Source organism: Camelina sativa, chromosome 18, assembly GCF_030686135.1.
Source record: "Camelina sativa cultivar CO46 ecotype springtype chromosome 18, ASM3068613v1".
Lineage (NCBI taxonomy): Eukaryota > Viridiplantae > Streptophyta > Magnoliopsida > Brassicales > Brassicaceae > Camelina > Camelina sativa.
In genome coordinates, this window is record NC_141897.1 from 12,507,262 (window position 1) to 12,520,581 (window position 13,320).

General features: G+C 39.3%; 3 long non-coding RNA genes across 3 annotated transcripts; 2 read left to right on the top strand and 1 right to left on the bottom strand.

The window, feature by feature from the left end:
• The first annotated feature begins 7,743 nt into the window (after positions 1 to 7,743).
• On the top strand, positions 7,744 to 10,665 carry LOC104760894 (uncharacterized). The gene is made up of 2 exons (XR_763045.2): positions 7,744 to 7,909; positions 10,262 to 10,665. It is a non-coding gene; the product is annotated as an uncharacterized LOC104760894 (long non-coding RNA).
• Positions 10,217 to 11,026, bottom strand: LOC147922825 (uncharacterized). The gene is made up of 2 exons (XR_015589195.1): positions 10,692 to 11,026; positions 10,217 to 10,611 (listed from the first exon to the last, which is right to left on the bottom strand). It is a non-coding gene; the product is annotated as an uncharacterized LOC147922825 (long non-coding RNA).
• On the top strand, positions 10,788 to 11,930 carry LOC147922826 (uncharacterized). The gene is made up of 2 exons (XR_763044.3): positions 10,788 to 10,926; positions 11,014 to 11,930. It is a non-coding gene; the product is annotated as an uncharacterized LOC147922826 (long non-coding RNA).
• Positions 11,931 to 13,320: the final 1,390 nt, after the last annotated feature.

The window sequence follows — 13,320 nt, forward strand, 5'->3', positions numbered from 1 at the left end:
TGTGAAGTTAGTCTTGATTGATCCATCAAGTGGCGGACATGTGTTGGACTTTCTTATGCCTTATTTTCTTCGTTTCTTCAGACAGGTAACTGTCAGCTTCATCTTCTCTCCATGCTGACTATGACTCTTCAATCTGGTTTAACAAATCAAGAAAAAGTTGCTATATACTTAAAGCTTCTCTCTACCATTAAATATTCTTACAGAGAGGAAGAGCTGTTGTTTTTTCAACTTTTGTTGCTAATAGATACAACTTTATACATATTTTGACAACTTATGATTATGCTGGCAGGACACAGATTTTGAACTTGAAATCACTTCATGCATTAAATTAGAAAGTGACAAATTTATCATTGAAGAACCCTTGGATAGGCTTCTCTTTTGTGTCTCTTGGATTTTACTCCTCCAGCCGCACAACAACTCTGATCGGCCTTCCGATGCCGCGTGGCCATGCTTTAGATTCTCACTTTCCCAAGATAATGAGGTATTGCAGCTCATTCATACCCGGGTGGATGATGGAGTGGATCCGATTCATGTGGTAGTTGTGTATGCAGCTCCCACTCCAACTCGAAGGCGAGGGCTTTGGGATAAGCTAAGCCAAGTGTTGCAGGGGGTTAGTGAATCTCTTATTGTGGGTGGAGATTTCAACACTGTCGTCAGATTGGATGAGAGGTCGGGGGGAAATGGCCGTCTGTCACCTGACTCTCTTGATTTCGGGACTTGGATAAACACGAACTCCTTAATCGACATGGGGTTCAACGGTTGTAAATTTACTTGGAGAAGAGGTCGTGTGGTAATTACATATGTGGCCAAACGATTAGACCGCGTGTTGTGTTGTGCCCAAACACGGCTGCGGTGGCAAGAAGCGACTGTAACTCACCTACCTTTCCTGGCTTCAGATCATGCACCATTATATCTACAACTTAGTCTAGTGACCAGAGGTGACCCATGAAGGAGACCTTTTAGATTTGAAGGTGCGTGGTTGAACCATCCGGGGTTTAAAGATCTGCTGGTGAGCTCTTGGGATGCGACGGTTACTACACAAGTGGCGTTGCAGCGGTTGCAAGAAACGCTGAGGGTTTGGAATCGCGAGGTGTTTGGCGATATTCAACGCAAGAAGGCGTCTCTGGCTCTAAAGATTAAGAGGGTACAAGACCAGTTGGATATTCACCAGTCGGATAGTCTGTTGAGTGAGGAGGAGTCCTTGGTGAAGGACTTGGATTTGGTTCTGGAGCAGGAGGAGGTACTCTGGTTCCAAAAATCTAGAGAAAAGTGGATTGCTTTGGGAGATCGAAATACAAAGTATTTTCACACATCTACGATTATACGGAGACGCCATAACAGAATCGAGATGCTGAGGAATGATGAGGGGCGTTGGGTTTCTGATGATAAGGAGCTAGAACATATGGCTATTGCTTTTTATAAGAGGCTTTATTCTCTGGAGGGTGTGGATATGGGAGTAGTAAGTTTGTTGCAGACAGGGTTTATGAAGTTGACGCAATGCGAGCTAAATGAGTTGAGCAAACCTTTTTCTGCAGTCGAAGTGGAGAGTTCTGTTCGGAGTATGGGCAAGTTCAAATCACCTGGCCCTGATGGCTTTCAACCGGGTTTTTACCAGTATGGTTGGGATGTGGTTGGTTCCTTGGTTGTCCGCTTTGTGTTGGATTTCTTTGATTCAGGGGCCTTACCAGCGGAGGCGAATGATGCTTTGGTTGTGTTGATTGCCAAAGTTACCAAACCAGAGTTAATGTCGCAGTTTCGTCCTATAAGTTTATGTAATGTTTTATTCAAAACTATTACAAAAACTATGGTGACAAGACTAAAGAAGGTGATGCCTAAGCTTATTAGTCCTGCACAAGCTAGTTTCATCCCAGGAAGGCTGAGCATGGATAACATTGTTGTCGTTCAGGAGGCAGTGCATTCTATGCGTCGTAAGAGGGTAAGAAAGGCTGGATGTTGCTGAAGCTCGACCTGGAAAAGGCGTATGATCGCATCCGGTGGGACTTCCTTGAGGAAACTTTATTAGTTGCGGGGCTCTCTGATAGATGGTGCCGATGGATTATGCAGTGTGTGAAAGATCCTATGATGACGGTCTTGTGGAATGGGGAGAAAACAACACCATTTAGACCTTCTAGAGGATTGAGACAGGGGGATCCCCTATCACCTTATTTCTTTGTCCTATGTTTAGAGCGTCTTTGTCACCTTATTGAGTTGGCAGTCGACTCTAAAGAATGGAAACCAATTTCATTGTCTCGCGGAGGACCAAAGCTTTCACACATCTGTTTCGCGGATGATCTGATCCTTTTTGCGGAAGCATCGGTCGCACAAGTTCGAGTTATTCGAAAGGTGTTAGAGCGGTTCTGCCTTGCTTCAGGTCAGAAGGTGAGCCTAGACAAATCCAAAAAATTTTCTCTGATAATGTCAGTAGGGAGCTTGAAGAACGAATAAGTGCCGAGAGTGGGATCGGTTCCACTAAAGCACTAGGGAAGTATCTTGGAATGCCAATGCTTCATAAGAGAATCAATAAAGAAACTTTTGGGGAGGTGCTTGAGAGAGTGTCTTCTCGGTTATCTGGCTGGAAGGGTAGATTTCTTAGCTTTGCTGGCCGGTTGACCCTCACGAAGGCTGTTTTATCGTCAATACCAATATTATGGTTAGTTTTAAATCAACATTGGCTGCATTGGACAAAATCTCAAGAGGTTTTCTATGGGGAAGCACATCGGTCAAGCAGAAGCTCCATTTGATATCTTGGGAGAGAGTGTGTCAACCTAAGCATGAGGGGGGGTTGGGGATTCGGAATGCGGTGGATATGAATGTCGCTCGTCTTGGTAAAGTCGGATGGCGTTTATTACATGAGACTAGTAGTCTATGGGCACGCGTACTACGATCAAAGTATAAAGTGGGGTTGGTTCATGGCTAGTTCCTAAAGGTACGTGGTCCTCGACTTGGAGAAGTGTGTGTAGGGGAGTGCGGGAAGTGGTACTTCCAGGTTTGAGTTGGGTAGTCGGGGATGGTAAGCAAATAAGGTTCTGGAGGGATAAATGGCTCTTACCTATGCCTCTGTTAGACGTTGTGTGTGGGGAATTGCCAGAGGATTTAAGGGATATGCGCGCTTGTGATGCTTGGATTAATGGTATGGGTTGGGCACTGAGTTTTTTGGGGCCTTATCTGTCGGATAATGTTTGTCTCCGTTTACCCGCAGTGGTTATTAATAACGTTACGGGTGAATCTGACCGGATGTCATGGGGTGAGACGTCAAATGGGTGTTTTACTGTTAGCTCTGCTTATGCGATGCTGCGGAGGGTGAATGATCCGAGACAGGATATGCGTCGTTTCTTTGAGTGTATTTGGCGGGTCAAAACTACAGAGCGAGTTCGTTGTTTCCTTTGGCTGGTCTCCTATCAAGTCTTGATGACAAATGCTGAACGGGTTCGGAGACATTTGAGTGATTCAAGCCTCTGTTCGGTTTGTAGTAGTGGGGAGGAAACTATCTTACATGTGTTGCGAGACTGCCCTGCAATGGCAGACGTTTGGCAGAGGTTAGTGCCACAGAGACTACTCTCTGTCTTTTTTGGAGCCTCGCTGCTGGAGTGGTTGTATGTTAACCTGTCTGATATTGTGGAACAAAATGGTCACTCTTGGGCCACGCTGTTTGCTGGAGCATTGTGGTGGGGGTGGAAGTGGCGGTGTGGAGATATTTTTGGTGGTTTGGGTAAGTTCCATGATAGAATTCGTTTTTTGAAGGGTTTGGCTAAGGAGACCTATAAGGCTTTCTTGGTTTCGGTGAGTGAGAGGGTAGGTGTGGTACGAGAAGAACGTTTGATATCATGGTCTCCGCCACAGGAGGGGTGGTTAAAAATAAATACGGATGGTGCATCACGGGGCAATCCGGGGATAGCAACAGCCGGAGGTGTCTTGCGGGACGGGGACGGTAATTGGCTCATCGGGTTTGCTCTGAATATAGGATTCTGTTCAGCACCATTTGCAGAGCTTTGGGGTGTTTATTATGGCTTGGTGATGGCTTGGGAGAAGGGATGTACGCGGGTGGATCTTGAGGTGGAGTCTGAGCTGGTGGTAGGTTTTTTGACTACAGGGATCAATGATTCTCATCCCCTGTCTTTCCTAGTACGTTTGTGCTATGGCTTTATCTCGAAGGACTGGTTAGTCCGTATTCGTCATGTGTATAGGGAAGCTAATCGTCTTGCTGACGAATTAGCTAACTATGCGTTTACTCTCCCTTTGGGTTTTCATTCTTTGATTGTTAGTCTTGAGTGTGTTCAGGGGATTATTTTTGAGGATGCTGTTGGTTGTACTATGTCACGGTCAGTCCGTTTGTAGTTGCTTTTTTCTTTTTTTTTTCTAATAATATGAGGGGAGCCTAATTTGTCTCCCCTTATCTTACCAAAAAAAAAAAAGATAATGAGGTATTGCCACAGAAGAACTTTTTTTGTGTTACATAATAAAGTGTGGGTACATTCAAATTTTGTATGGCACAAGTAGGTAGGATATCTCATGAAATGTACTATAGTGCTTTAGTGAAGATCCGAAGCTTCTTAGTAGGCAAGAAGTTAGGAGGTACGATAACATAACAAATGATCGTTGTTTTAAAATTTATTGACTAGTTTTACATATCTGAACACGTTTGATCTGCTGTTACGTTTGTTTCCTTTCAAGTCTGATTCAAATAGGTTGTGTTAGGCTTAGTCTAGATAGTGTGAGTCTTGAAACCGAAAGGAGCATCTCAGTCTAAAAAGTTTTCTACATATTTAAGCAAATAGCTTCTGATCTTTTTGCATTTTACAGATATTGTTGGGCAGTCTCAGGACACATTTTCCGCATCTCTCGAAGAAGGTAAAAGAAAATCCTATTGTTTGATTATATTGGGAATCATTCAAGTGCTGCTAAATTTTATTATAGTGGATCTAGAGAAACAACCAGAAGGAAAAAAGGGTGCTATCAGAAATGAGATTCTCGATTTGATTGATCTTTATGAATCTATGGAAAATGATGTAGGAAAATCGAAGCAGAACAATGTTGGCAAGAGGGTACGGTAGCGCTTATAATGATAATGACGTGGGAAATGCAAGTATCAATGAAAATCGAGAAAAAGTTCCCTTTTTAGCTACTTCAAGTATCTACCAGCTATTTCTTCTCAGTTCTAAACTCTATAGCAGCACATCCGTTGGTACTCTTTCAGGTTCGCAGAATCACAGCCAGTCATCATCTAAGACAGATAAATCAATTTCTGGAGTTTTCTCTTTCACTTTGCATGTTTGTGTTGGACACATAAGATCATCTCTTTGCATGAAGGAGGAAAATCTACTTAAACCATTGGTCTATGGTGACATGAAAATTCTGGGTCCTCCACTGCTACAAGTAGTTTACATGCTAAAGGTATAGCCACCTCTAGCAACCAGACAGACAAAAAGGGAGAATAAAGGAAGGAAGGATGTTGAAGGAAGAAAACAGTGTCTACATCTGGCCTTACTTAGCTTGAAAGAGCTGATCAATATATATTCATGTGGATCTGGTTTGACTGCTTTGCTTGAAGATTTGCTGACAGTCCATGCATCTGAGGATGCTACTTTAATAGATTGCAGTGAAGCTTCCAAAAGTGAAGATCCACTAGTAAAGAGCATCCAAATTTTCATGGATAAAATCATGAAGCCCATGATCACAGACCTCATCGCTCAAAATTGTAATGATGTAGAGGTAAATACCTTTTAATCTTAAACTAAATTGTGTGCAGATTCTCTTGAGCACATTCTTTAACGTATAGGAAGATAATACTATAACATTTAATTGCACTGTTCAGATTCTTTGTGACATAATGTTGGCGCTTGGGAAGACCCTACCTGACAAATTTAAACAAAGGCATGGATCTTGGGCTCATCAGATCTGCAGAAGCTGTGAAACATCTAACACCACTGTGGCAAAAAGAATTTTGAAACTTGTCATCTCTTTTACTACATACCCTGGTGATCTATGTATAACTGTGGAAGTGGCAAAGGAGTTGCAAAATGTCATGGATGTAGACAAATCCAATACTGTAGAAGTGTCTGAATCATACAAGGTCATAAACCAGTCGACAAATGCCACTATAACTTCTTGCATATTGCAATCAATTGATTCAGCAATAGTTGACATGGATTGGACCACAAAGAAGCTAAAGAACTTCTATGTGATCTCTCAGAAGAACTTCCATCTCAACCAGGACGTTACTGAGTACATTTGGGTTGGCTCTTGAGGAATCCTTTTACTCAATGGCTGAGTCAACAGTCAGAATGCTTTCTTCCTTTGTTTTGATGAACCTCAAAGGTGAGTTTTTTCTCTTCTCACCGATCTACTCCTCACTAACTCTAAATGAGCTTGTTTAATCCGTGATTTCATGATCTGTAGACTCGCAAGCAGCTCAATTTCTTAGACTAGCAGTTAGGTTTTACAAACAATTGGCACAAATTGTGGAGCTGAGGATCGCTCCCAAGGGTTGCAAGCAAATTCTTCCAAGCCTTAAATTTCAAAAACTCGTGGAAGTAACTTGCAAGAGTCTCACAGTTCCTTTATATCCCTTTTTGGCTGAAATGCAGAAGGTAAAAGTTATGCCAAGCAGAGTCATTAGATTGATGATGTATGTCGTATCCAAAAGTGTAACATGTTGTTTATTTTCCAAATGCAGGAACAACAGGAGAATGTAAATTCCAATTCTAAAGGCATAATCAATAAGATCAAACAGGAGAACAAATGCATTCCTGATTTGATATTTCAGATAGAAGACTGTGAAAGATACCTAATTCAGCTAAGCAAAGTTACTAAACTGAATTTGTTGAGGTATGCCAAGCGCAGCACTGCCAGAGACTTTAAAATAATTGAAGATGCAGATACTCCTGCAGGAGGCGAAGATGGAGGAAACCAGGAAGAAGAGACGGAGACACAGAACAATAACATTGGTGTTAACGAGGATGATTTAAGACAAGAGTGAGAAGATGATTCAGAGAAAACGTCATCCCCTCAAAATGCTAGTTTTGTATCATCACCGGGCTTGGATCCTGATGAAGAAGAAGAAGAAGAAGAAGAAAGAGAAGAAAGTAGTCGTCCTAAAAAGATGGCCACGAAGAGTTGGGTTGTGGAAGATTAGGACGAAGATTCTCAAACGTTTTAGGTTTCATAATTTGTGAATAAAACTTGCAAGCTCAGATCAGAAGGAACATAAAAGGCATTATACTAATAGCTCTCTCACAGGTTACCTTAATCAGCAAGTCTTCATGGCATGTCACCTCTACAAATTTTTGAGTAAGAATTAGAGTTTCTGAGGTTTCACGCCTACGGAACGTAACAAACATACCAAGATTCAAAAACATCATTTTGGTCTCTGTTTAACGTAGTCGATAAATTCCGTGATTATTAGTATAGTCTAAACCCGGTTTGTATATATATATAATCTCACCAATCACTATACTTGGAGATAAAATCTCTTTTTCCCATCATTATCGATTGCTGTCAAACCTATCCCTACTGTTAATTGAAAACACGTTTATAAAACTAACCATAGTTTTGTAAAGACTTTCAAGAGTAGAAAAAAAAAAGATTTATTGCCGAGGGTAATTTTTTCAATTAATTTCTACCTAAATTCGGATAAACATGCATATCTTTTTTACCCGGTAACCTGACCCGATTTCAATTTTAATCTCAATCGTTCAATATTTTTCTCAGAATATATCTCAACCATTCATTGACTAAATGTTACATACTAAACTTAAAAACTTTTCTGTCAGCTTCTACTCTCTCTCTCTTTCGCTCTCAGTCCCAAATATGGATTTGCAGATTTTCTTTTTTTACTTTTTGTCAACAAATTTGAAAAGATGATAGAGGAAGAGAAGAAGATAAAAAAAAATTGTTCAAGCGTGTGAATAAGGTTTGTGTTTCTTTTTACTCTTTTGATTAAGTTTAGATTTTAAATCTATGTATGATGATTAAAAACAAATTTTAATGGAATTTTGTTTCTGAATCCTGATGTGTAATGGTTTTGGGTTCTTCTCTTGTCATCATCACAATTTTGAGATGATAAACTAAGTTTTATAAATTGTCATTGACTGAACCTCAAATATATGTGCAATTCATTATGATTTTAACCCGCGGTAAACTGCAGGAAGATTTTTTAACTAGAATTTTTAAATTTTAAATTATATTTATCAATTTTGTTTGTTTTGTTTAGTGTTTAAAATTAAATAACTGTATGTTGATTGTTAGTTTTAAGATTGTATAACTATACTTTCACTGTTTAAAATTATATAATATTCAAAGTAATGAAATGATAGATTGCATAACATCTTTCGTTTAACTTGTTGCATTTCAGACTAAAATATTTTATGTAGACAACCCGTAAAAAATCATATTAGTATAAACTGCAAACCCACTCTATCACACCAGCAAGTATTTAAATTTTCTTTTATAATTTTTTTTAATATTTAGGATATTTAAAATTTACCATATTGTTTCCAAAATGTTAAACAAATTAAAGGTTTCAGCATCAAACGTTTTTCTATAAAAGAATTATATATTAGTGAAATAGTATTGAGGAAGTCGTTTAGAAAACTAAATAATGAGATTAATTTAGAGAAAATATTTTTAGGCTTGCTGAAAAAGACTTATAGTGTAGAGTATAATCGACATTATATTTTTAAACATCATCTGCAAAATTAAATTTCAATTAATGTTAGTTTTTCAACTTTTAATTTAGATTTTAAAAAAAAAGATTATTACCTTTGTTAAGTAATCATCATCATCTTCCATTTGAAACTAATTTCTGCATCTATCCCACGAATTTAGTAGCAATGTTACAATAATCGAACTTTATTTATATGCATTTACAATTATAAAAAAAAAAAGGAGAGGAAGTGATAATATTGTTTCTCAATTGATACTCCATCCATTTTGTAAAAGATAATATTTTTTTTATTTTTTATTTTTTTTGACAACAACAAACTAGATAGACTCAATCAAACCAATACGAAGGAACATTGTTAACATAGGTAATCAAACGAAGTTCACACCAAACTCGTCGGGCCAGTTTGTGCGCAACACCATTATGAGTATGTGGAATTAACACCAATACAAAAGAAGTAAACTCTTCCTTATCAAAAAAAAAAAGCATACCATCGTGGAAGTATCCAACACTTGCTTCTTTTTATTTATAGTGAAAGCAAGTGTGTCCAACAATTTAAGTTTTTAGCCAAAAAAAATCTAAATAAAATCATTGCACTCCTAGGCCTGGGCGTTCATATATCGGATCGGATTCTAGGTTCGGACTTTTCGGATTTCGGTTTTTTTTGGATATTGACTCTAACATTCATTCGGGTATTTATAAAATTTGGTTTGGTTTCGGTTCGGATAATTCGGATTTCGGATCGGTTCGGATATGATTGTTAATAACCAAAATTAAACCAAAAGTTATTGGACAATGTTTTCTTCGAATACTTTTTAATCTTATTGTACCCAAATAACCATAAGAGTATTAAAACAAAAAAAAAAGATAAAAATTAAATAAACGACAAGGTTCTCATAAAACCATATAAATACATAAAAGATATGAGGCATATTTATCGAAATATCATACTATTTCTTATATGTTCGGTTATATTTGGATATCTACTGGTTCGGATCGGATAATATCCGATATCCAAAATAATGAAAGCCAAGAATCGATCGGTTATTTCCTTAATATCTGTTTGGTTTTAATCTGCTTACTTCGGTTTGGATATGGTTCGGATTTTCGGATTCGGATTTTATGTCCATGCCTAGATACTCCATCGATTTTGTAAAAGATAATATTGTTTCTTTTTCTTTGATAAAAAACAATTTTAACATACCAAATATAATTTTGAATTAAATGTTTTCCTATTTTAAAATGAGAATTGGTTATAAATACCTTTTCTAGAACCCTTTTCAAAAATATCCTTTTTTTTTGAATATTTTCATTTTTATACTCTTTTACACAATTATAATTTGTTAAATTAATCCTTAGAATTTATGTTTTTGTTTGGATTCTCAATTTTATATTTAACGTATAGTTTTTAGGAGGTAGGGTTTAGTGTTTATGGTTTAGGGTTTGAGTTATTTACGAGAAAAGCATTATTTTTCATGGGTATTGTATATTTAGGCATTTCTATCCGTGCTTCTCAGTATAGGCATTTTTTGCCTTTGTTAGATTACATCATTAACCTTCTGAGAATTGAGACATTTTATTATTATTTTTTGATGAAAAAAGATCAGATGAAGAAGACAGTACAGTAAATTAGATGATGAGTTTCGACTTATGAACGGCTGTTACAACGATGGCGAGCTCCATCCTAATGAACAGCGACAATGGCGATGATGAGCTATGCCATAATGAGCGGCGACAACAATGAATGGTAGCTCCGTCTTAATGAACGGCGGAAACGACAAACGGTGAGCTCCACGGCGGCAACGAAGAACAATGAGCTCCGGCTTAATAAACGACGGTAAAGACGAACGATGAGCTCCGGCGCCGATGATGATGAGCTTTGCCTTTATGAACGGCGGTAACGATGATGGCCGCTTGATTGTCCAAAACGGCGGTACCTTAAATCAATTTTCCTGTAAGACATAGATTGTTGCTGAGTAATTTAATAATAAAACTCACTTCAGCTTCTTGATGATTTAGAGGTCACTCTTACCTTGGCTGCAAGTCCTTTTTAGAGGATGTTAACTGGTAAGTCCATATGTTCAATTTCCTTCCATTTTGTATTATTTTATGGTATCATCTTTGGTCTGTTTTCAGCTCATACCAAATAATCAACGAGATCTTTAAAGGAGATGATGATAAAAAGGATTACGTAGAGAATAAGTGTTTGTGGTAACAATGGATGGTGACAAAGATCATGTGTCCTTTGCTCAAAGAACTTCTCTTAGGTATAAAACCTCAAGCAATGATTAGATCAAGGGAATGTTCAGGGTACATAAGCTCGAGTTATTTTTTTTTTTCTTGTGTTGGTTCAGGTCTCCAGAACCCGAAAGAAGAAAATACTTAAGAGAATAAATAATAAGTCGAAGGGACAAGGGGACAGAATTTCATTAACATTTTTAGAGAGGTGAGCGCATGAGATCTACTTGCGGCTCTCTCCTCTCTCCTCCTTTCTCTTCTTCTGATCACGACTCCGTGCACCGAGTGAAAAGTTCCTCCGGCGATTCCGATGTTGAAGAGGAACTACTAGTCCATGGCGCTTCATCAGCAGTCCAATACACCTACCGGCGAGGTCACCAGATCGAAATCAAGAGAGTTTGTGGCGAGGAGAAGCTTCCGTAGGAAACTTCCGGTAAGAGCTCTACCGGCGGCGTGGCTATGAGGTTAGAAGAAAGAAGTTCTCGGCTAGGAATGAGAAAGATACGACGGTTAGATCTGAACGGCTGGTGCCTGGTGACGCAGGAGGTTTTGTCATGGCTGGTGGTTTGACGGGGGAGGTCTACCACCGAAAAGGCAAGGCGAAGCCACCGTAGATGGCTTTTTAGATCTACTCCCTACTGCTCTATCTATCAGACTGAACTATGGCTTCCGGATTGCTAGATTGGTTTCTTCTTCCTTCTCTTCACAACTCTACGGTGGCGGGATGGTGATGGTCCTGTGTCACCTTCTCTGTTTGACTCCTGTCTTTCTGGCTCGCCGGTGGTCCTGGTCTGGCGAATATTCGCAGCTTCATTGCAGATTAGGATTTTTAGTTTATATCGGTTAGCTACTGGTTTAGATTGGTTTATACCTAGGTCAATTTTGGTCTATGTTATTGATACTAGGATTTTTGTGTGTCATAGCAGGTTCAATTAACCTTATGTGTTGTAGTACTTAAGGTGTCAATCCAAATGGGATGTTGCTAGCAATCAAGATGCAATCAAGAAATCACAAGTCAAGCCAGTTCAGAGAATGGTTTTATGTCTAACAATCCTAGAATGACGAAAATGCAAAAACGGAAATGAACTACAGAATTAGAAACGAAAATGTATGACCAGAAGTGAAAATGGATAAAAACAGAAACTAATCTAAGCATGAACTAAAAAGCAAGAAACGAAACAGTCTCAGAAAAGCAATAAAAACCAGGAAGAAAGAAGTCCTAAGGATGGGAGTAATTGATGTCGGTGGAGTATCCTAGTCTATAAAGTGTTTAACATGCCACAAGCAAACCATCCCTAAACAATGAACATCATTTCTTAGCTAATCCAATCTCTTGACAGAAGCTACTCAGACTCAACCACTTCCAAACCTAGCTCTCCCTAGAGAAACATGATCAAGCATGGCATGAAAAAACAAGTTCATTCACGTCAACAAACATCCTAGACAACTAATCTCTTAGGCTAGGAACGTAAGTCTCTGGCACTAGTTGGTCAGACATTTCATCGAACACCTTTTGGATGCGGAAATGTCTAAAATCTAGTTCCAATTGATGAGAGAGAAACAAGTATTTCTAAATCTAGCCGAGAATGGAATCATACAATTCAAAGCTTAAACACTCTACATCCTAAGATCCTCCACCTAATATATCCCATCCTCCAACATCGATCGATGCTCATCCCAAACCGGAATTCCGGTTCGCGGATATTACAATTCTCCCCTACCAATATAGATTCGTCCTTGAATCTCGACCAACACTCAGCCAAAGACTCCCGTGCTACCGTCTCCACAGCCCGTACTCCTCCGACCGATCTACAGAAGATCACCTCTAGGCGATAGACTCACGCTCCACGCGTTATTTGCTCTCAACTTTTGGACTTTCCATTACTCACAGGCCTAAACCTTGAATTTTTATTGGCTCTTCATCAGACCTAAGTCTGCATGCCATAATGTTGGCTCCTCAATGGGCCTAAACCCGCATGCCATAATGTATAAGGAGAAATCCAATATTCGTCTCTCGGGTCGTCACCGTACAGCGCGCCTTCGGATCGTCATCCGAAGTCGATATACCAACAACACTCCCAAGCCACAAAATCTTGGAATATGGCGGTACTAGGAGAACCGAAGTTCCCCAAGAGTCGCGAGCAAACAATTCTGAACACGTATGAGTCCTATCCCTAACCAGGTTTCCTTCCCGTGGCTCGCGTAAGACAACACAATGTCCTACCAACCATATATCCCCTCACTAGAATAACCCATGACCACACAAGGATCATCTCACTGCCCCACGGGCCGCCACGAATGCCAAACAATTGTCCTAAACAGGACCGCCACAAAGGCCAAACAAATGTCCTAAACAAGACCGCCACCAAGGCCAAACAAATGTCCTAAACAGGATCGCCACAAAGGCCAAACAAATGTCCTCA